At 34.8% G+C, this 23,831-nt stretch overlaps 1 protein-coding gene across 9 annotated transcripts in view; it reads left to right on the top strand.

Moving 5' to 3' along the window:
* RALGAPA1 (Ral GTPase activating protein catalytic subunit alpha 1) overlaps nt 1-23,831 on the top strand; it is a 318,940-nt gene that overhangs the window by 275,103 nt on the left and 20,006 nt on the right. The window lies entirely within an intron of this gene.

The following is a 23,831-nucleotide window of genomic DNA, read 5'->3' as shown; positions in this document are numbered from 1 at the left end:
TGGAAATCCCACTAACGCTGACTTTCCTGGAGACCAGCCTGCCTGAACCTGACTAAACTGATGGCTAATCTGGAAAGATGCTTCTTATTCTACAATCTCCTCCCATTTCACTTATACCAAACTGTATCCATAATCCTCCCCTCAGATCCTAGCTGGGAACAAAATTTAAGAAAACAAGAGAACAATGCAATAATGTCTTTAGAAGCATGTTGTGTGAAGTATACAATAATAATGACCTTTTTTTATTGTAGCAACCACTTGTAAAACATTCCAAATAATGTGGAATGTTTCACATATGCCTTAGAGAATTGAGAAGTCAGCAGCCGTGTGCCAATTACCATTCTCATTTTTTTTTAAATCAAGAAAAGATGAATTTAAAACTAATTTGGGTTGCCTTGCCTAAGGTCGTCTCTCACACATTAATCAGAAAATCATTCTTTGATTATCTCTCAGTCTTCAGTAGTATTTTATAGAAGAAAAGATAGCACTTTCCAAGCATTTTTCCTAACATTTTATTTAGAAGAATGGAATTTCAAATGTCAAAAGGTATAGTGTAACAAAAAATAATTAAGGATTGAAAATCTAACTTCATAGGACAGAAGTGTATCATATTATATTAGAAAGAAGTAAGTTTACTAGAGAATAATAATCTTACATAACCATGTTCCTTAAACCATTCCTTTTCTAAGATAAAGAATTTCATTGATTATTAAATCTTTATGCTAAAAGGCAGTGTTGCGTAGAGGGAAAAAGTACTGAACTTGAAGCTAGTAAGATGTGGGCACAGATCCTGCCTCAGACGTTTACTAGTTTTGTAACCACAAGCTGTTTCTTCAACTAGGGATAAAGGAGATAATGAAGATAATTATCTGTCTCACAGGGATACTGTGAGCATCAAATGAGATTGTGTATAACAAACTTTGAGGTTTATAAAGTCCTGGTTTGACTGGTACTTGGTACTTAGCAATGAGGTTTCCTATAGTAGACTTTTTCTAAGCCACCTTTAACAAACCTCAAGAAATAATGTATGTTACTAATTCATTACAGCTCCATGATCTACAACAAGTCATTGTGGAATATGGTACTTTTTTCCCTCAGAAAGTCCTGAACTTAACTGTTTTTCTTCCCATGTCAGCTGTTTTGTTTTCTTTCTAGGAAATCTAAAGAGTTTTACTTTTTTGAAAGTGATAGTCACGCTAGAATATCACAAATGGGCAAATAGGAAAATAAAGTGCATGTAAGTTAGTTGATCCTATAACATGGAAAACAAACGAGCAAATCAGAACAAATGTACTCTTGAAAATCTTTATTGCTTATTATTGAAGTTATACCAACCACTCCCTTAACTTGTCAATAACTGAGAACTTTCTTTTCATATGGGGACTTGTTTCTTATGAAAGTAACCATAAACTGCAATAATGTTGTACCAGACCATAATCCTACCTAGTGTGTTACTAGCATGTGCTTTTCCCTTCACTAAAGAGAAAACTGATAGAACTTTACCATTAATTAGCTTATCTTGGAAGTGTGACCAAAACTACAAAAAAGAAAGAAGTAAATTATTTTGGTGGTCCAGCCAGAAAAGACCTCTAGAACAACAGATTTTAGCTGTAGATATCTAAATTTGTTGTTATAGGGAGCAGCAGCTCTCTATCTCCTGTTGCACATGTCCACCTTACTGTCCTGCCTGATGGTAAACACAGTACTTATTCATCATTTTAGATTCAACCAGTTCTCCACATAAAAGATTTCCTTTTCCTTTTCTCCAAAAATGTCTTTTTATTACCTTTTGTTTTATATCATATTTATTTCTGATTATATCATAAACATGTACAGCTATGAATATTTTGGCATATATGGGACCTTTTTTGTCAGTTAGGTAGTGCAGTGGATAGAGCACTGGACCTAGAGCCAGAAAGATTTGAGTTTAAATCCAGCCTCACATATTTTCTGTAACCCTGAGCAACTCACTTAAACCTCTCTCAGGCTTAGTTTCCTCTCTACAAGATGGGGTTAGTAATAGAATCTACCTCCCAAAATAGTTGTGAGGTTAAAATGAGATAATATTTGTGAAGTACTTTGCAAGCCTATCATCATCATCATCATTAATTATTTCTGTCTTGTGTTATATGCCTGAAAGAGATCTAATCCAGTCTGCTCTCTCAGGCCAAGCTCATGTTCCTTAATTCTATTCTTATTTTTTTTCTTTTTTTCCTTTTCTTCCTCCAGCATACATAAATCATCCCTTTGTACTGCAGATCCCTAATCATCTTTTATTTTGAATAACAAACATCCCGGGCATCCTTTTCCAAGAAATGTTCATTTGATTCTTCTCCTTTCTTGCTCCTTTCCTCTTCTAGGATACTCTTAGAATTTAATCTCTTATTTGTGGCCTTTACACATAAATGTTCCTACAGTATGTGGCTTCTGAGTTTAAAATTTTTCTCTACCTTCCTCCCTACCACCCTCCCCAAGATGGTGCACAATCTGATATGGACTATACATTTACATTCCTATTAAACATATTTTCACATTAGTGATGTGAGTAAAAATTAAAACCAATAAAAGGAACCATCAGAAAAAGGAAACAAAACTCAACAGAAGAGGAAAAAAAAGATATCAATTCAACTTCCATAGTTCTTTCTTTGGATGTGGATAGCATTTTCCATCACAAGGCCTCTGGAGATGTCTTAGATCCTTGTATTGCTGAGAAGGGTTAAGTTTATCAATATTAGTCATCGCACAATGTGGTTGTTATTATGTACAACGTTCTCTTGTTTCTGCTCACTTCACTCAGCATCAGACCTTGCAAGTCTTTCCAGGTTTTTCTGAAGTTAGCCTGTTCATCATTTCTTATAGCACAATAGTATTCCATTACATTCATATACCACAACTTGCTCAGCCATTCCCCAATTGATGGGCATCCTCTCAATTTCCAATTCTTTGCCACCACAAAAAGAGCTGCTATGAATATTTTTGTACATGTGGGTCCTTTTCCCATTTGTATGATCTCTTTGGGATATAGCCCTAGAAGTGCTATCATTGGGTCAAAGGGTATGCACATTTTTATAGCCCTTTGGGCATAGTTCCAAATTGTTCTCCAGAATGGTTGGATCATTTCACAACTCCACCAACAATGCATTAGTGTTCCAATTTTCCCATATCTTCTCCAACATTTATCATTTTCCTGTTTTGTCGTGTTGGCCAGTCTGATAGGTGTGATGTGGTACCTCAGAGTTGTTTTGATTTGCATTTCTCTAATCAATAGTGATTTAGAGCATTTTTTCATATGACTATAGATGGCTTTAATTTCTTCATCTGAGAACTGTCTGTTCATATCCTTTGACCATTTATCAATTGGGGAATGGCTTGTATTCTTATAAATTTGTCTTAATTCCCTATATATTTTAGAAAGGAGGCCCTTATCAGAGAGACTGCTTGTAAATTCCCAATTTTCTATCTTCCTTCTAATCTTAGTTGCATTGGCTTTGTCTGTGCAAAAACTTTTCAATTTAACATAATCAAAATTATCCATTTTGCTTTTCATAATGTTCTCTATCTCCTGTTTAGTCATGAATTCTTCTGTTCTCCATAGATCTGATAGGTAAACTATTCCTTGCTCTCCCAGTTTGCTTATAGTATCAGCCTTTATATCTAAATCATGAACCCATTTTGACTTTATTTTGGTATATGATGTGAGATTTTGGTCTATGCCTAGTTTCTGCCATATTTTCCAGTTTTCCCAGCAGTTTTTTTCAAAGAGTGGGTTCTTATCCCAGAAGCTGGGGTCTTTGGGTTTGTTAAATAATAGATTACTATCGTCATTGACTACTGTGTCTTGCATACTTAACCTATTCCACTGATCCACCACTGTATATTTCTTAGCCAGTACCAAGCAGTTTTAATGGTTGCTGCTTCATAATACAATGTAAGATCTGGAATTGCTAGGCCACCTTCCCTTCAATATGTGGCTTCTGAAAGACAAAAGTTTATCCCTTCTTTTGTCCAAGTGAGGATGTGATTAAAGTTCTTTCCAGCTTTCTTTGGTTGAAAGACCTTCTGAGGGGCCTTATTTCCAGGAATATTCATTCCTGAAGGAAAAGGCTTGGAACTTTGGAAGAAGCTCCAGATGCCTTCAGTTCAATTCATCAGATATTGATTAAGCATTCCTTATGGTCAAGATATCATGCTAGGCACTGGGGCCACAAAAGTAGATAAGTAAATAGACAAAGAGGGAGAAGATGCTAATAATTGGGGGGAGGGTGATAGGTGGGAGTCCAGAAAGCCGTCATATCGAAGGTGACATCTGAGCTATGTTTTGAAGAAAGCTGGGCATTCAGTGGGGTGTGGGTGAGGAAGGAGTGCATTCCAACATGAAGGTTATTGTATGGAGGTGGAGAGGCAAGAAATGGACTATCATACAAGGAAGAAAGTTAGCCAAGCCATTTGCCAAAAATGGAAAGTTGTATAAGGAGAAGTGAGCCAGATAAATGACAGACAGAGGAGTTTGCATTTTATCTTAGAGACAGTAAGATTTTGAAGCAGAGGTAGGGAGGTGATACGGCCAGATCTGTTTTGGAATGCCAGTTTGGCAGCTGTGTGGGGAATGAATTAAAGAATGATGACACTGGAGGCAAGAAGAGTGGTTAGGAAATTTTTGCAGTAATCTGGGTGAGAGATAATCAGGACTTGAACCAGAGTAGAAGGTATGTATGACTAAAGAGAAGGGTACTGATATAGAGATGTTATAGAAATTGAATCAATAAGAATCAGCAATTATTGGATATAAGGGCTGAGAAAGAAAGAGAAGTAATAGTCAAAGGTAATTCCAGACTTGAGAAAATAGATTGTAAGGCTGATGGAACCTTTCTCAGGCATAATTCTAGTGCTTTCTGAGTTTACCTTTTATTCCATATGTATTTTGTATTTACATAATGGTTTGCATGTTCTCTCCTCATTAGAGGATTTAATACTGTTTTTGCCTCTATATTTCCAGAGTTTAGGACAGTGCCTGGCACATTGTAAGTGCTTAAGAAGTACTTTTAGATTAACTGATTGGTTCTATCAGTATAAATGGGGAATTCAGGAGAACGCATAGATTTGAGGTAGGAATGGGGAAGAAGCTTAATGAGTTTCTGTTTTGGGCAGATTACATTTGAATTTCCTACAGGATAACCAGCAGAAATTTGGTGGCATAATGGATTGGAATTTCCTAAAGAGAGTACTGCTGTATATATATATATAGATTTAAGGATCATCTGCTTATAAATGATGATTGAACTCACCGAAGCCAGTGGGATCATGAATAAGAAAGTATAGAGAGAGAAAAAAAGGAAACAAGACAGAGCCTGGGGTACTGCCCACAGTAGGCAGAAGAGGGAGGATAATCCAGGAAAGGACACAAAGAAAGAAGGATCAGATAATTAAAATGAAAACTAACACAGAATACGTAGGAGGAGAGTGAATCCAGAAAGAAGGGGTTGTCAACAGTGTCAAAAGCTGTGGAGAGTTCAAGGAGGATAAGGACTGAGAAAAGCCATAAGATGAAGCAGCTAAAAGGTCACTAGTAAACTTGAAGGGAGCAGTTTCAATCAAGTGGTGGAATCAGTAGGTAAGATGGCAAGGGAAGTGAGGAAATAGAAGTAAGGAATGTAAAAAATCCTTTCTTGGAGTTTAACTGTAAATGAGTGAGTAATTGAGGAATATAGCTTATAATGGTCAAATGCAGGTTTGCTAAGGATGACTGAGCATATTTATAGATAGTGGGGAAGAAGCCATTAGCTAAGGAGAGAGTAAAGATCAAAGGCAGAATACTTGGTAGAATCTGGGGCCTTTACTTTACCATCTGCAAAGTCTGGAATCAGCTATATTAACTCTTAAGAAACTTATTCCCCCAACTGTCTTGCATCTCAAGATATTTTCATTCACAAGTGAGAGAAGAATTTCACAGGCCCTGAAATTAGAATTGGAGAATCCAGTTTGAATATAGGCTTTGTCTTTATTAACTGCTTATACTGCAACTCACATTCCCCCATCTGAAAAATAAGACCATTGTTCCAGACTCTTAGGTAAATTTCGTCTCTGTGAATATCCGTTAACCATTGATTGCTACCCCCTTCTTACTCCATCCCATAAAATAATTTCTGTCCTTTCAAGGACCTGGGAATATTATGACTTTCAGACAAAGTAGGATTTCTAAAAAGATATTATTTTGTCTGCTCTCCTCCTTGATGAGAATTTGTTCCTGAAGATCTACTTTTTCCTCTATCTCCCTATGCCTGTGGTTAGATGTCCTTTGTAAGTGACTAACCATATTTCTGAAGTCCCTTGTAAATATTCTCATTTTGTTTTCTCAGTGGCATTCCAGAGGTTTTTGTTTATTTTTGTTTGTTTGTTTTAATAGCCCTGGGAGCACAGATTTAACTGCTTATTCTTTTTTTGTTGCATGAACTTGTTTAACTTATTAAGGTTTCTTTTGTTTGATAAGTTTGCTTATCAAATGGACTGTTCACCTCTGACTTCAGAAGGAATGAATTAATTTTTCCCTTTTTCTGAGGATCCATCTTTATTCATTGTTGAGTTCAGCTTTGAAGGATAAGTTATTTGGGATCATAAACCAAATTCCTTTGCTTTTTAGAATATAAAATTCCACTTCTTCCATTTTTCATATACAAGTTTTAATCTTGTGTAATTTAAGCTCTTTTTCCTTGATGTGTGAAAATCTTCCTCTTTGCTTCCTGAAAGATTTGTTTCTTAATGTTTAAGTTCTGAAATTTTGTTATGAAGTTTTTGGTGAATTAAATTTAGGTTTCTTGCCCATGTACATTGCCCTGTGTTTTTCTTTAAATAAGTTTTTACATCTTTTGTTTTTTATGTTGCTATAAGTATCCCCAGGATCCCTCTCTTTCCACGTCCCGTGTAACACAGGTTATTTTTTAAGGAAAAAAAAAAGGAAAAATCAGCATAACTGATTAAATCCAGTGGATCTGATGGGATCACGAATAAAAAAAGTACACACACACACACACACACACACATATGTATGTATATAAAAAATAAATAAAAGGGAACCAGGACAGAGCCTTGGGGACTACCCCTACTTGGTAGGCATGAGGTAAGCTGTTGGGGTGGAAGGGTGGATGATCCAGGAAAAGACATAGAGAAAGAGTGGCTAAATAGTTAAAATGACAATTAGGAGAAAGCAGTGTCACAGACCACAAAGGATAACAGTGTATACAGCAATGAATCCAGTCAAGAATAAATCAAGAAAGTCTGAAAATATGTGCAGTGAACAACACTTTTGGACCTCCAACCCCTGTAGAGCGGTGAGGTGGATATATCTAATCATATATCTTCTTTTCATACATGGCTTTTCTTTATAATTTTGGAACATTCATTTGGGGGGTAGGAGGGTCCTTTCTGTTTACATTTTTGTAGTCATTGTGTGTATTTTCTTGGCTCTGCTTACTTCCCTCTTCATCAGTTTATGTACATCTTTTTATGCTTCTCTGTATTCGTCATATTGATCATTTTTTTTTATATCATCTAAGGCCGAATTTGAACTCGGATCTTCCTGAGTCCAGGTCTAGACCTTTATTCAGTGCGCCACCTAGCTGCCATCTCTATTTTTTAATCAATACTAAATAGTTTTGATGACTACTGCTTTATGATAGTTTGAAGTCTGGAATGGAATCATGTAAGATTTCATTACATTCAAATACCACCATTTATTTAGCCTTTTTCTAATTGATAGGCCTCTACTTTGTTTCTAGTTCTTTGCTGTCATAAAAAATGCTGCCATAAATATTTTGATGTGTATGAAAACTTTCTTCTTATTAATGACCTCCTTGGAGTATAAGCCTAGTAATATAATCTCTACATCAAAGGACACTTTTAGTAACACATTTAGGCATTTTATTTGTATAATTCTAAATTGCTTTCCAAAATGATTTTACTGATTCACAGCTCCACCAACAGTGCACCAACTAGGTTCCCACAACCCCTTCAACATTTGAGCATTCCTATCTCTTACTGTCTTTGTCAGTTTATAACATTGTAAGGTGAAACTTCAGGATTGTTTTGCTTTGCCTTTCTTAAGTGACTTATATTTCTTTTGTATGGTTATTAATAGTTTCATATCCTTTGACCAGTCAGTCACCTATTAGGGAATGGTTTTTGGTCATTTATATTTGTATTGTGTATGTATGTATGTTAATTGTTTATATGTTAGATACCAAACCCTTCTTAAAGAAATTTGATATAAATATTTTCATAGAAGCTTTTCAGTTTCATATAGTCAGAGTTTTCTATTCTATCTTTTGTAATTACTTCTCTCCCTTGTTTGGTTAAGAATACATTGCCTAATCATAGTTGTGAGAGGTATATGATCTGCTTCTATTCTCATTTTTTATTAGTATCATCTTTAATATTATGGTCACATTTCCATTGAGAGTATATTATGGAATATGGTATGGAATATGTTGGTCTAAGCCTAATTTCTGCCAGACTGCTTTCTAGTTTTCTCAGCAGTTTTTATTAAATAAGTAAAGTTTTTCTTAAGTAATTTATGTTCCATTTTATTAAACACTTGATTGTTGAGTTCTGTTGTTTCTGATTCTCTCTTATCTAATATGCTCCATTGATCTACCTTTTTATTTGTTATTGTTGTTCAGTTGTGTGACACCATTTGTGACCACATTTAGGGTTTTCTTGGTAAAGATACTGGAGTGGTTTACTATTTCCTCCTCTAGCCCATTTTACAGTTGAGAAAACTGAGACAAATAGTATAAGGTCACACAAGCATTAAGCATCTGAAGCTGAATTTGAACTCGGGTCTTCCTGAATCCAGGCCTAGACTTTTATCTGCTGCACCACCTAGCTGCCCTCTCTATTTTTTAATCATTACTAAATAGTTTTGATGACTACTGCTTTATAATAATTCGAAGTCTAGAAGTGATGGAACTCCTTTGTCTCTACCTGTTTTCATTATTTCCCTTGATAACCTGGATCTCTGTTTTTCCAAATGAATTCTGTTTTTATTTTATAGAGGTCTGCAAAGTATTCCTTTGATAATTTTATTGGTATAGCATTAAAATTAAATTAATTTTGATAATATTGTCATTTTTATTATATTGGTAAAGCCTAGCCATGAGAACTGAATATTCCTCCAGCTGTTTAAATTGTTCTTTATTTCTTTAAAAAAAACTTTGTAATAGAATATCTATTAGTGAGTCTAATCACATCTTTTTTCATGTTTTTGTAGATGTATACTAGATATTTTATATATTTTGTAATTATTTGGAATAGGGGCAACTAGATGGCACAGTGGCTAGAACACCAGGCCTAGAGTCACAAAACCTGAGTTCAAATCCAGCCTCAGATACTTACTCGCTGTGTGACCCTGGACAAGTCACTTATCTCTGTTTGCCTCGTCTATAAAATTTGCTGGAGAAGGAATGGCAAACCACCCAAGTATCTTTGCCAAGAACACCCCAAATAGGGTTACAAAGAGTTGGACACTACTGAAATAACTGAACAGCAAAAATTATTTGGAATGGAATTTCCCTTTCTATTATTGCTTCTTGGGTTCTGTTTTTATTATAAAAATCTTGATTTTTTAAGGTTTATTTTGTAGCCTGCAAGTTTGCTGAAGTTGCTAATTGTCTCATTTATTATTTTTGATGATTCCCTAGGATTTTTCAAGTATAATATCACCAAATAGGGATAGTTGTATCTCCTATCTTTATTCCTTTAATTTATTTCTTTCAACTTACTGCTATTGCTACCATTTCTAGAATTATATCAAATATCCTAACCACTTTTTGTTTTTTGTTATTTTACTCCACTTGGTCCATTTCTTAATGTTTTGAGGCTGTTGATTTTTGTTATTTTACTCCACTTGGTCCATTTCTTAATGTTTTGAGGCAGCGAAGGAAAGCAGATCTTATAAATAATCCTAACTTGTCAAAACTTCTCTCAGGACTGTCTAGGCAAGCTCTAGGAAGGCTTGTCCCTCCCTACTCCCTTTTTTTTTTTTTACTCCTCTGTAAGGCATTACAGCTCATAATCTGTTGTCATCTTCCTCCATAATGTTCTTCAAACATTAAGTTGCAGAGTTGTTGCACATATTCATTGGTAGTGGGAATTTGCTCATCTGATAACTCCCTAGACTAATCAGTTTATAGATCCAGTCCCTCTTTTCCTCTATTTCTAGGCTCTCCTGCCAAGTGTTTTGTTTATGAGATTGTCAACATGAATGCCATTTAATTCTTCCAGTAGTATATCCACTCTTGAGTTGTTGATCAAAGATTTCACATTTGTAGTACCAACAGTTAAATTACTGTTTATAGACAGTCTAAAAACTTGGCTTCTTAGTACTCCCTACTCCATTGTCTCTCACTCCATTACTTTGGTGCAAGACTGAGACCTAGTTATTCTTTTCTGTTTTACCTGTTGCTGTGACAAAAAATGACCAACTTTCTGATGACAAGCCTCTTCAGTTAGCTAACCTAATTTTCAAATGACAGACACAGCTTGTTGCCAGGGCTATAAGAATCTTTGCTTTTCCATTCAAGTAAAACCAGCTGGAGCTTTGATTCTGGTAACATAGCCTTTGAAGATCCAGGTTCACCTTAATGGCATGGTGAGGCATTGGGGTGGGATCTGTTCTATTGTTAAGAGTACCAAAATGTATCATTTTGCCAGTCTATAGTAGATTACATTTTGTGCTTAAAGCCATACAAAGAAATTTAAAGTTAATCATTGTCTACTTCTTAATCTTATTTTTTAATTATTAAAATTGGATTTAGTTGATCTAGAGAAGTGGTAGTTCACATTCAGGACTTCACAAGAAGAGAATGAAAGAGGTTTCAGGAAGAAATTATTTGTAATTTGGGAACTGTTCGGCAAAATATTCTAATATAGTCTAGTCATCTGGTGTGTGATTTTGTACATTTTTTATATTACCGTGAATAGTCTCTTATACATACTATTCAAGAACACTTACAATTGTGGATTATCAGTGGGGTACTGCATGGTTTTCTTTAAAAGCTGTGAACAAATTTTAAGCATTTAATAGTTTTTGGAGGTGGCTTATTACATATATTTTATTAAATATCTTAATAATAATCTGAAACTTGAAATCCTTAGTCTAATATTAACCACAGTTTTGTATCTTATGATCAGGACATATAGAATCATAGATTTAAAATTTCAGGGGACCTCAGAAGCTATCTGACATTTTATATATGAGGAAACTGAAGCCCGCCCCAGAGGTTATGCAGCTTGCCCAAGGTCACAAGGATAGTAAGCTTCAGTGGTGGGATTTGAATCCAGGTCCTCCCGCTCTAATGGCAGTGCTTTTTCTACTTTATCACACCCTTCTCGTTATGTTTGATTTCTTTGTTATTCTATTTATAATTTAACAATGTAGTTATTTTCATAACAGAGAATTAGCTGTTTGGTGTTCTTTTGATGTTTTAGCCCTAAAGGAGGAAATCCCTTTCTATAGTCATACGTCATTTTTTGCACATTTTCAGGTTATAAGGCATTGTACTTTGTGTAGGGGCTAAAGAATATAGTTTAAACAGCCTAACCTCTTAGGAGTTCAGTTAACAAACATGTAAACATCTTTCAGAAATATGACTTACTGAAAAACTAAAAAAAGATATGATTTTTTTGTTAACTTAGGTCTCTTAATATTTCAGAATAAAATCTAAGCATACAAGAAGTTGAAGACAAATATTTAAAATTTAAAAATACTGGGACGGAGCCAAGATGGTAGGGTAAAAGCAGGGACTCACTTAAGCTCTCAATACCTGTAAAAAATGACTCTAAGCAAATTCTAGAGCAGCAGAACCCACAAAAAGACAGAATGAAACAAATTTCTATCCCAAGACAACCCGAATGGTCGACAGGAAAGGTATGTTGTGCCAAGCTGGAAGAGGAGCACAGCTCACTGTGGGCCGTGCAGGCAAAAACCACGGCCCAGCAAATCTGGAGCAGGCTTCAGGGGACTGAATCAAGGGGATCTGTGGCGGTTTCCAGACTTCTCAACCCACAAATGCCAAAGACAACTTCGAAGGTCAGTGAGAAAAGGGAAAGGTCTGTCAGGCCTGGGTGACAGAAGAGCAAGATCCAGCCCTGACCCAAGTGCAGCCTTGGGGCAGTGGCCACAGCTGTGGTTGCTTCCACAACTTTTGGCCAGTGGGGGGTGATCAAGCGACTTATCAGAGGGGGATTGCAGGTATCTCTTTGCTGGCTCAGAGGCAGGATTCTCCTCTGCTTGAATCTGGGTCTAGTTCTTGGTAGCAGTCCTGGCGCAAAGAGGAGCCCTGGCATAGCAGAGCTTGTGGCAGCAGTGGAGAGGGAACCTTCCTCTAATCTCCAGAGTAGAAAAGAGTGCTTGTGGTCACTCATAGGGATAGGATGGAGAGAAATATAATTAATCTTTTACAACATGACTACTATGAAAGTGTTTTGCATGACCACACATGTATGGCATATGTCAAATTGTTTGCCTTCTCAATGAGGGTCGGTGGGGAGGGAGGAGGGGAGAGAATTTGGAACTGCAAGTTTTAGAAATGAATGTTAGAATTGTTTCTGCATGCAACTGGCAAATAAGTTACACAGGCAAAGGGGTATAGAAATCTGTTTTACACTACAGGAAACTAGAAGGGGAAGGGGATAAGAGAGGTGGGAATAGAAAGGAGAACAGATTGGGTGAAGGGGGAATCAGAATGCAGGCCATCATGGGGTGGAGAGAGGGGAAGAATGGGGAGAAAATTTGGAACTCAAAATCTTGTGGAAGTGGATGTTGAAAACTAAAAGTAAATAAATTTTTAAAAATTAAAAATACTGTGGTTATAAATCAGATAGTTCTATTTAAGATATATGTTAAATATCTATAAGGATACTATACTATAAGAATAATAAACACTTTATTAAATCTGATTTTTAAGCTTACAAAGCTAGTAAGATAACAAGAAAAATTCTATTAGTGACAAAAGATGTATTCTAAAGCAAACACACAAAACATAGCAGCAGTTTTGCCACAAAATACACTAGAAATTAATGCAGTGCTATCTTTGAAAAAATTACAACAGCTAATACTTTAGTCCTTAGAACAAAATTGTTTTTAAAAAGAACTACCTAAAAAATTCAATTAAAAATGTATCCTGTTGGGTCAGTTCTTTTATGCCCTATAAAAATGCCAACTAAAATTCCACAGCATAAATTGTGCTATTTATGTTCATTAAGTACAGTTTGAATTTTACCCTAGGAACATCTTCTGTAACTACGCATCTAATGTTGTTCACTAAATGAGGACAGTATTGATCGGCATATGCAGCTCAAATCGATCATCCTGACAGCCAAAATTACAGTAATCTGTCAGTATTGACGACTCTTTCAAGTTTTGATACCTCCTCTTCACTTGTCTTGTCTGGCCTCACTTGCATTTGAAATATATTTTCTTGCAATTTCTTGTTTTGTCAGGGTAAGTATTTTATAGTGTTTTATGTCCCTTAATCCCAGTTTATTGGGTTGATCATGCAATTTGAGTTGAAATGCAACACTGGGAAGCAAGAAGAGGTGCTGGTCTAAGGATTGGATCTAGAAGGTATTGCAGACTTGATTTCAACCATCATTTACTAGTTACCTGTTAAAAGAAATTTTTACAGTGAAAAATGTCGTCATCACTTTAAATGCCTTTGATATTAGCCACTAGAAATTACTAATAAACCTAAACTTCTACTTAAAATTTTGTTTATATTATATAGGACATGTCAGTTGTGATTTATGAAATAATTAGGTATAAATTTAAAGCTAGCATAAAAATACCATTTTTAATATTTCTGAACTGTTAAATTTTTTGTTAGTTTGCCCTTTTCTTTAAATATGTAAATTTTTACATGTATAACTGTCTGCTAATATACAGAGGCCTATGAGATTGGGTATTTGTGCCCCAAGTTTAAGATTGTGGCTTTTCTACCAAAATCAGTATTAATATTTTTCTTTTAAATTACTTTTAGATTTGATGCTTATTCTTAAATGCCTGAATTCTGTTTGTTTGGTTTTTTTAGTTCATCAGACAAATTATCAAACTCAATGCTAAGTTCTTAAAATATCCAATTAAAATTAGTCATCCTTGCAAATCAAAGTGATTTTCTTAGAGTGCTTATCTCTCCCATATTAAGTAAAATCCAGTGGCTGTCTATAGCTTCTAGGATCAATTTTGTAAGCTCTTCTGTCTGATTTTTAAAGGCTTTCTCAATCTTATTAAAATAAAATTATTTTCTTTTTATAACTTAAGACTCAGACACTTAACTATTCCGCACTTAAAGCATTCCATCTTCTGTCTCTACCCCTTTACCACCACCATTTTCCCCCATACTTATGGTGTACTCTCTCATCACCTCCATCTCTTTGACTTTCTTGTTTCCTTTGAAATTCTGCTCAGGTTAACACCTTCTAAATGAAACCTTTCTTGATCCTCCAACTGCTAGATCCTTTCCCCCATAAATTTTACCTTGTGTTCATTTTGTATTTACATATTTATATACACGTCTCTTCAGAATGTAAACTTCTTGAAGGCAAATTCTGCTTGTTTTTATCATGTCTCCATTGCCTATCACAGTTCTGGAAATTAGGCACTTAATAAATATTTTTGTTGATTGATTCTACTGTCCAGATAGACCAAAATATGCACACTAAATTAAAACAAAACTTAGTGGCACTGCTAATGCATTTTGCCATTAATTAGAACACAGATTTGAAACCTTCTTAACAAGATTTGTCAATATTACTGCTATTTCATCTTATTTGAGGCCATATATTTTATGTAAATATTACATATTTACTACAAGTACAAATAGTTCCCAACTTAAGAAAGAATTGCATTCCAAAAGTTTACTTGGCAAAATCTGGACCTTGAAATAACTTTTTGCCTGTTATTGCTGAGCAGTTCGATAGAAACCTTAACTTTTGATGTACCTGAAGTTGTTACTCTGTAGTGCCAACAGTGTAGAGAACCGAACTTGTGTATATAATTATCTTTTCACCGTGGAAATATATTCAGAGATCCAACTTAGAATGCCGCTGACATTTCTTCCTGTACTATTAAAAAAAAAAAACAAGCAAAACAGGGACTGCTTTTCTCTTTCTCGTTGGAGAGTATAGGAATGAACCAAACAGTTTTCTGGCTTCACCATCCACAATCCACAGAGTTAAACACACTGCCTTTTTAGGGTTTCTAAAGGTTTTTACTCAGCCAAATGGGAAACTGACTAGATGTAAAAAAGACTTCCTCCTGTACCACCAAGTTATTTTTTCTACTTATCATCTATTAAAAAAGACAAAGGTTGCAAAAAGAATTTTTAAGGGGGCATCAGTGAGGGGAACACCCTCCCTCATTGCAGATTGACTTCTCTTTAAATTTTAGATTTAGAGAATTGCTGGAACACTGAGGAGTAAAGTGACTTGATCATGATCACATATGTAATATGTATCAGAGGTAGCTAAGTTCTGAGGATACAAAGAAGGGCAAAGGACAGTCCCTGCTCTCAAGGAGCTCACAGTCTAACTGTATCATCCTAGACACCTTACTTTCCACCCCCATTATCCAATCAGTTGTCCTCCATTCAGCTGTCAAATTATCTTCCTAGGGGCAGCTAGGTGGTGCAGTGGATAGAGCACCAGCCTTGGAGTCAGGAGGATCTGAATTCAAATATGGTCTCAAACACGTAACACTTAATAGCTGTGTGACTCTGGGCAAGTCATTTAACCCCAGTTGCATTGCAAAACAAATTAAAAAAAAATCTTCTTAAAGTGCAGTTCTGATCAGGTCAGCTCCCTATTCAATAAATTTCAACATCTCCCTATTAACTCCAAGATCAAATAACATAGTCCTCTTTCATATCCTGGCCCCTTTCCTCCCTTTCCAGTCTTAAACCTTACTTCCCTACATCTGCTCTGTAATCCAGCAATACTTCTGACCTCCTTGCAGTTCCTCAAACACAACGCTCTCGTCTCTCAACACCAAACATTTTCATTGGCTCTTCTCCATACCTGGAATTCTCTCTCCCCTCATCTCTACTTCTTGGCTTCCCTGACTTCCTTCAAATCTGAGCTAAAGTTCCTCCTTATACAAGAAGCCCTTCCTCGTCCTTAATCTTAGTGTCTTTCCTCTGAGATCACCTCCAGTTAACTTTTATGTATCTTGTTTGTACATAGTTGTTTGCATATTGTCTCCAGTATATGACAATGAGTTCCTTGAAAGTAAGGACTGTTTTGGGTTCCCTGGCACAATGTCAGCAGTTAATAAATGCTAGTTGACTGACTACGAGATGAATTGCAGATAATTTCAGGAAAGGACCTGAAGAAATCCAGGGAAGCTAGGAGATGAAAATAAGTAGCTAACCCTCCTCTTTGAAATATTGATAGTCATGGAGCCCATATTAAAAAATACCAAAGAAGATTAAAAGCAATGGCACCAGAGGGAAAATTGTATTCTTAGGTCAAATACAGTTTGACAGTATGGTTCCACATGTGTCAGTCTAGACAGTTGGATGTATCACAATGAACCAGCAGGATGATAAAGAATTCCAAAATTGATAAAATGTAGTTAATTTGCTGTGATAAAGCAGTGGTTTTTAAATCAGAACCAATACATTACTGCCCTTTTATTTATAAGTAAAAATCAGATCCGAAATTTATGCCCATATTATTTGTTACTTCCCAATAGGGTTAAATTAATATGTACGTTAAGACAATAAAATATCTCTTTTTGCAACTTGCTTTGAGGTTTTTTGTGAGAAAAAAATGGAATAAAAATAGAATTTGAAGGTTGTGTTTGGGGAACTGATTTAGACTCATGAAATGCATAGAAAGTAAAACAAATTAAGTTGCTAAATAGTGTTCAGCCTAAAAATTGTGAGTTTTAATCCAAGATGATTTTTTTTCTTTCCACACTGCTTAAACAATGAGGCTTTTGATATTAAATTTTTAATAGCTAAACAATAAAAATAGAATTGTTATGGGTCACAAAGCTTCTCACTTCTTCCCAAAAGCTTCTCATCTTAAACAGTAGAATACTATTAGAATCCTGACTTCTGCTTGCCAAACCAATGTTACCACCCATCTGTTCATGCCAATTGTGAAGAAGGTTCAGTTTTCAGAAAAGCCTTGCATTTCACATAAGGTATGTGAAGTGAAATTTCACAAGGGACATGATGAATCCTGATTCTTAATGATAAACCTTTTGGTGCCGTCAGGGTTGGCATATGGTCCACTATGATATGAAAGCTTGGGTTCCCTGGCTTTACTTCTTTGGCGTGGAGTTCACAAAACATGGTTCTTGAGCATTATTTCACTGGACAGCAATCATGGGCAGCAGGAACTGCCCATTTAACTCTCTGTGGGAAGGAAGCCCAAACAGCATACACAATAGTGCCATTGTAGTGTTGCAAACTGCTCTGAACAGCTTGAGAGTGCTGGGGAGGAGGAAGGATGGGGTTGCTTTACTAATTGCAGCTCAAAATAGAAAAGGGGGCAAAAATAGATATTGGAACTGATGTGTCTACATTTGAAGAGTTCTTACTTTCATTTAAATTTTATCCATTAAAAATGGAAGTAACTTAGTATAATTAAACTACCACTTGTAGAACCTTTGTGTTAGTATTTCGTTCATTTTTTAAATCGTACATGAAGTTCAAACAGGATAGAGATTTTAATTTGGGCTCTTGCATATATACATATGTATATATGTTTAATCTAGAGCTATGTTTCCTTTACTCTTAAAAATGAAAATCTCATACACAAAACTATATTAAAATATGGAGAATAAATTAATTTTGAGCATAATAAATTATTAATATTAGTAAGTATAATATTTTAAAGATAAACCCATTGGCATCTCATAACTATTAAAAAATAAATTTTACACTAAATGGCAATGATTCTGAGCATATTCAATTTTGTTTCTTGGCTACCTTTTTTTCTATTCCTAGAGCAATGCATGCCCATAATGTCTGTATAAATACTACTACTGGGCTTTTGTTTTCCTCTTGGTCTATTTAATCAGCAAGCAGTTATAAAGTTGAGTATTGGTCTTTCTCTTACTGAGAACCAGTGCTGTATTGTGTTTTGGGTTTTTTTTAATGGTGACTTATTCTATATCCCCAGGGAGTCTGGCCTTTCAGTCATACTGTAGATATTTACATAGAGGATTTTTAAGTTGGGCTAAGTAGTTAATTAATGTGTGTCATGATAAAAGAGCTGGGAGGGATTTTTCTAAACTGAGGAAGGAGAGGTAAAGGAAGAAGAGGAGGAATCTGTGGTAAACAGACACGCGTAATATTTAGTAATCTTTGGTTTTATTAAAATTACTGGTATTATATCTCCTTTTAAATGATTTAGTAAATGTGCCTCACAACTACATTTCAGAAATAGTAATTCATTAAATGACCATTCTTCCTCTTGCTACAGAATAGTAGATTATAATTAAGTCAAGATTAATGGATAGATTTTGATGTTAAAGGCCAATCTCTAAGTCTATCATTCCCTGGAGGCATAGAGTGCATTAGTTTAAGGCTGTGTGCTGCTTATCTTAGATGCTATGACACTGTCTTAAATGACAGTTTGCTGTACTTTGTTACTGCTTACTCTTGGTAATAAAATCACTTTTTTTGTTTCCTGATAATTATAGTATTAAAACAATCTTAATCAAATTAGTGCACAATTAGGTTAGTGATAGCTCTTAAGTAATTGTATACTGTAAATTTTATTTTTCCTATTTGCAGTCTTCTGACAGGATTTTGAATTTTAATATTAAATCCCAATAGATTTAGTTTCTTCAACTTTAGGTCTTTGAAATTGTTACTAAAAGAAGGAATACAATATTATGTTTTTTCATTGCATAAGATGTTTTATCATTTAAGAAAAATTTTGCTGTTAATGTTTATAAAAGAACTTATTCAGTCCTCTTACAATTATGCTGTCACTTCAACAATGCAAATTTCAGGAATAGCTTTTAAAATAGATATTGTCAAATTAGAGTGCAGGGTTTTGTTTTCACCACAGATTAGTTGAAATCCAAATTAGTTTTTTCTTCTGGTTGTATTATTTCTTTACCTCTCCTATGAAAGTGTATGTGCATTTTTAATAATTATAGTTATTTTAATTTTTCAGGAATTATTAAAGCATTCATAAAAGCAGCAAGGGTTTTCAGAATCTTTAGGTTTGATTTCAGATCCTAAATATTAAGGTTAATCTTTTAAAATTAACATTAACCTCAGTAAAATTAAAAAAAGATAAGGAGTGCTTAATTTACTTTAAATTTTCATTTAATAATTGAGTGATTTATAACCAGTTAAGTCAAAATTTTATACAACTTCAGCTTGCATTAATGGAACTACACTCTCACTGCCTTAGCACCTGTTTTGGATTTTGAGTCATCTGGCAATCCATGGGACTTAAAGTACCAGGTGTCCTGCCTCTCTCTTGATTGAGATGCATTGTAAACGGTATAGATTTAACATTATGGTTAAAGGGATAGATTCAAGCTCAGCTTTGTTTTCCCTGATAAATTACAGCTTTTCCTTAATGATAGATTTTGTCAAATTCTGAAGAATTTCATAATGATAGATATTTTAAAGTTATGGAAAATGATGAATCATTTATCCAGTAACCAGTCCTTTAATAGCAGCAGCAGCAGCGGCCGCAGCAACAGCTGCAATAGCAGTAACAGTGACTGGGGCAGTGGCAGTAGTAATAGCATATAAACATACAGTATTAATGACAGAGAGGATTCATGTTTCTCTTGTTCAGCGAATTGTATGTATGGCTACCCATGTGAGAAAACATGCTCGTCTTTCTAGACCTCAGTGAGAAATTAGCTTCTGTAAAAATAGTTATTTCCTCTTTTTCTGAGTTCCTTATTAATAAAATATTGATGTTATTTTAATCCAGTAAATCAGAAGTGCCCTTTAATCCATCTAGTACTTATTCAGTCTGTATTTCAGAGAAATATACTTATCTGCAGTACTGGTTTGTAATACAGTAGATCTAGCATACACACACACACACATACACAGAGTTTAAGCTTTACTGAACTAAGACTTTTGGAAAACATTCTGTATGTATGTATGTATGATTCTTATTTTTCTTTGTTTTCCAAGGCTCTTGAATAATGCTGTCATCATGTAATTCTTATAAAAACTTTAAGGCTTTTAAAAAAAAAATCAATATACTCCAAATGTAAAATGTTCACTTTACAAAAAATAGTCACCTATTAATATATAAATAAAAATAATCATATAATAAGGATTTTTAACTAGGGATATGATATTCCAGGATTCAAACTAACACATAATATATATTATTTTGGCCATTCTTGAGTCAACTCAAGTGTCTAGTTACCTTTTTTTCCCCCCATGTCTGTGCCTATACTTGTTCTAATTCTTATGTGTTACAAATCAAAAATCAAAATGAAAGTAACATTAGAACATAGAAATCTGCATTTATTAGCGGAGCATTCAGAGATTAGGAGAGTTAGCAATTCAGTAATTTCTTTAATACCATGTATGCTAATCTCACAATGAAATGATTTAATGCTAAAAGTTGTTTCCTAAATATGCATATCTCATTTGATTAATATGAATGTATTTATATGTACTAGAAAGAATATTCATTATCTTGTATGCCACAGAACTATCATCAGGATTCATTCTATAAATCATTAAGATCAAACCTTGCATATTTGAGGAATGGTATTAAAGAACTTCATAGTTAGAGGTAGCAATATCCACACTAATATAAAGGAAAACAACATTGAAAGATTTAAGAATTCTGATCATGTAATGTTCAATTGTGGCTTCAGAGGACTGATGGTGATAAATGCCTTCAACTCAATGGTAGAAAAGTGGTGGACTAAGGTGTGGAATGAGGCATACCTTATCAGACATGGCCAAAGTCTTCATTTGTTTGATAGTCCTAATTTTTACCAAGTAATGTTCTTTTAGGCTGGGGGTAGTCAGGAAGTGATAGTTATATCAAAATTTAAAAAGCATCAATAAAATTTTTTTAAAGGAAGGCCAAAAATAGAAAAATAAAACAAAATAGATCATAACTTCTAACATAAATAATATGTTAAATATTCATATTTTCTTTCTTGAAATGAAAAACCTATTTGAGGAAATTGGAGATAGTTAACACTGTGGATGTTGCATCCATTTTGAAAAAAAAAACATTTGGAAGCAAAAGCTTTACCAATGCAGATAATAGAAAATTAATATCAGTACATTTTTCGTGTCTACTTCCTTCTCATTCATTTCTAAAAGTGAAGCAGCATGTCACAATGAAAATACAATGACTCTGGAATTTTAAAAAACCTGGATTAAAAACTGCTGTTTGACCCCTTACCACTCTATGGGTGTTAGTTTCCTCATCTATAAAAGGAAAGAGGGGCAGCTAGGTGGCGCAGTGGATAGAGTCCTGGCCTTGGAGTCAGGAGGACCTGAATTCAAATCCAGCCTCACACATTTGACACTTACTAGCTATGTGACTTTGGGCAAGTCACTTAAGCCCAATTGCCTCACCAGAAAAAAACAAAAAAAAAGGAAGGGGTTGGACTAGATGGCCTCTTAATCTTTTTTGTGTCAGGGACCCCTTTGGCAGTCTAGTGAAATCTGCAGGCCCCTTCTCAGAGTAAAGTTTTTTAATGTATAAAAATTCATGGACTCAGGTTAAGAACCCCTGCTCTAGATACCTGATGCTATGAAATGTCTTATTCCCATGACACTTAAAAAATGGGAGAGGAGCAAACTTTTTTTGTACAGAGACCTTTTAATTGCAGTGGCAGCAGTAATTGTAGTAGTAGTGTATAAAGCACACAGTATTAATGACAAAGAGGATTCATGTTTCTATTTGTTCATTGAATTGTGTGGCTCTACTTTTTGATTTCCATTTGTTTTTTACTCATTATATCCTACAGTTTCAGAGATCATGTCTATTTGATCGCCAAAGGCTTCGCTCGTTAAACATCTTGATTCTTTTTGTCAAAACCTGAGTAATGTTTCTTAGAAATAATGTTTGAGGATACCTACTACTCTTTTCAAACTGTTTTAAATATTATTAAAGCTCTACTCCTTATCTTTAGCTGTTCTTATAAAATTGTTGCCTCAGTGTTTTGTTTTCAGTTTCATCATTTATCAATGTAATTTCCATTCCCATAATGTTTAAAGCCTTTGTATAAAAATGCAAAGCAAAAACATCTGCCAAAAATGATTTTGAAATGTACTTTCATCTGATTTTTGTCTTTTGGCTTTTCTTCGGAGCTTCTTCCTCCTTCTACCCTATTGACTTTTTAAATAGGTAGGATCAGTCATGTCTGTGCAGAGAACAATATTTGGAGGTTTTTTGTTAGGAAGTCTTTTATCCTAGGAATCACATGCATTCCAAAACAAAATTTATAGCAGTGATTTAATGTATTTATTTATATAGTTATGTATTTATATAAGTTATTTAAATCAAATTGTGTTACAAGCCTTTGAAACATGTCTCTAAAGAAAAGTAACCCATTGTATCTCTAAGGGGAGAGTTCTGATTTCAAAAGAAAAACAACACATTAACAAAAATTTGTGATGGGCTATCACCATGTGTTTTTTTTTTAAACACAGATTTTAGGTATTTTGGTATTACTGCTTAGGAAAATAGTGCCTCTGTGATCAAATAAACAGTCCTCTGTTTAGTATCTACATCACTTTATAACTTGACCCCTTCCTACCTTTCCGGGCTTCTTACTATAGTCCCTACCACACATTCTTTGATGTGAATTGGGCTGCTTTCTGTTCCTCCCAAATGCGTTTCTATTGGCTATCTCCCATTCCTAGTATGCCGTTCTTCTTCACCTCTTAATTTCCTTCTTTCAAGTCTCAGCTCAGATCCCACCTTCTTCAGGAGATGTTTTCTGATCCCCTCCATTGGGTGGCTTTCACTCTGAAATTCCCTCCCATCTACTCTGTGTGTACTTCATGTACTTCATTATTTACATGTTGTCTCCCTGTCATCACTTTTAGAATATGAGCCCCATGAGGTCAGGGACTGTTTTTATCTTTCTCTGTATCCCTAGTACTTATCACAGGACTTTGCACAAAGTAAGCACTGAAATGCTTTTCAGTTGATTGATCATTTTACTTTCTCTTAACTCGGCCTTTCCTCCACTTAGACATAGGACTTTAATGACTTTCCTTTCCAAAGATCATAGAAAAAGAAATCCTTGTGTGGGCTCAAGAAAATGATATTTTGTATTTTTCTGCATATATTCTATATATTTCCTTATGTATGTAGGTGTTGTTTCCACTAAGAGAATGTGAGCTCCTTGAGAACAGAGACGGTTTCTTTTTTTTTTTTGTCTTTGTATCCCCAGCACTAAGCACAGTGCCTAGCACATAGTAGACACTTAATAAAATACTTATTTTGTAAATTGGTTGGATAGCAGTGAGACACATAACTTCCCCAGAACTAAACTCTGCCGAAACCAACTCCAGCCTCAATTTGGGAAGGAGTAAATTGCTTTTGGCAGGGAAGGGAGGAGGGAAAGGTTAGATTAAAGGCATACAGCTCATGCTTCCCCATGTGAGTTCCTAAACTATATTCAGTTATGCTGAATCTTCATGGTTTACTAATTATGATAATTTACTCAGAATTTTAAAGCTTAGCTTAATTTTAAAACTTAGTGATTTATTTATTAATGGATTTACCTTATAGGTGGTATTTTGCCTTTAGAAATCAACTCTTCCCTTAGAGATACAATATTTAATTTATATTTGTGTATG

The sequence above is a fragment of the Phascolarctos cinereus genome, unplaced genomic scaffold (genome assembly GCF_003287225.1).
Source record: "Phascolarctos cinereus isolate Bilbo 61053 unplaced genomic scaffold, phaCin_HiC Scaffold_2;HRSCAF=192, whole genome shotgun sequence".
Lineage (NCBI taxonomy): Eukaryota > Metazoa > Chordata > Mammalia > Diprotodontia > Phascolarctidae > Phascolarctos > Phascolarctos cinereus.
Note: the sequence above shows the minus strand (reverse complement) of the source record. Positions and strands in the feature narration are given on the sequence as shown.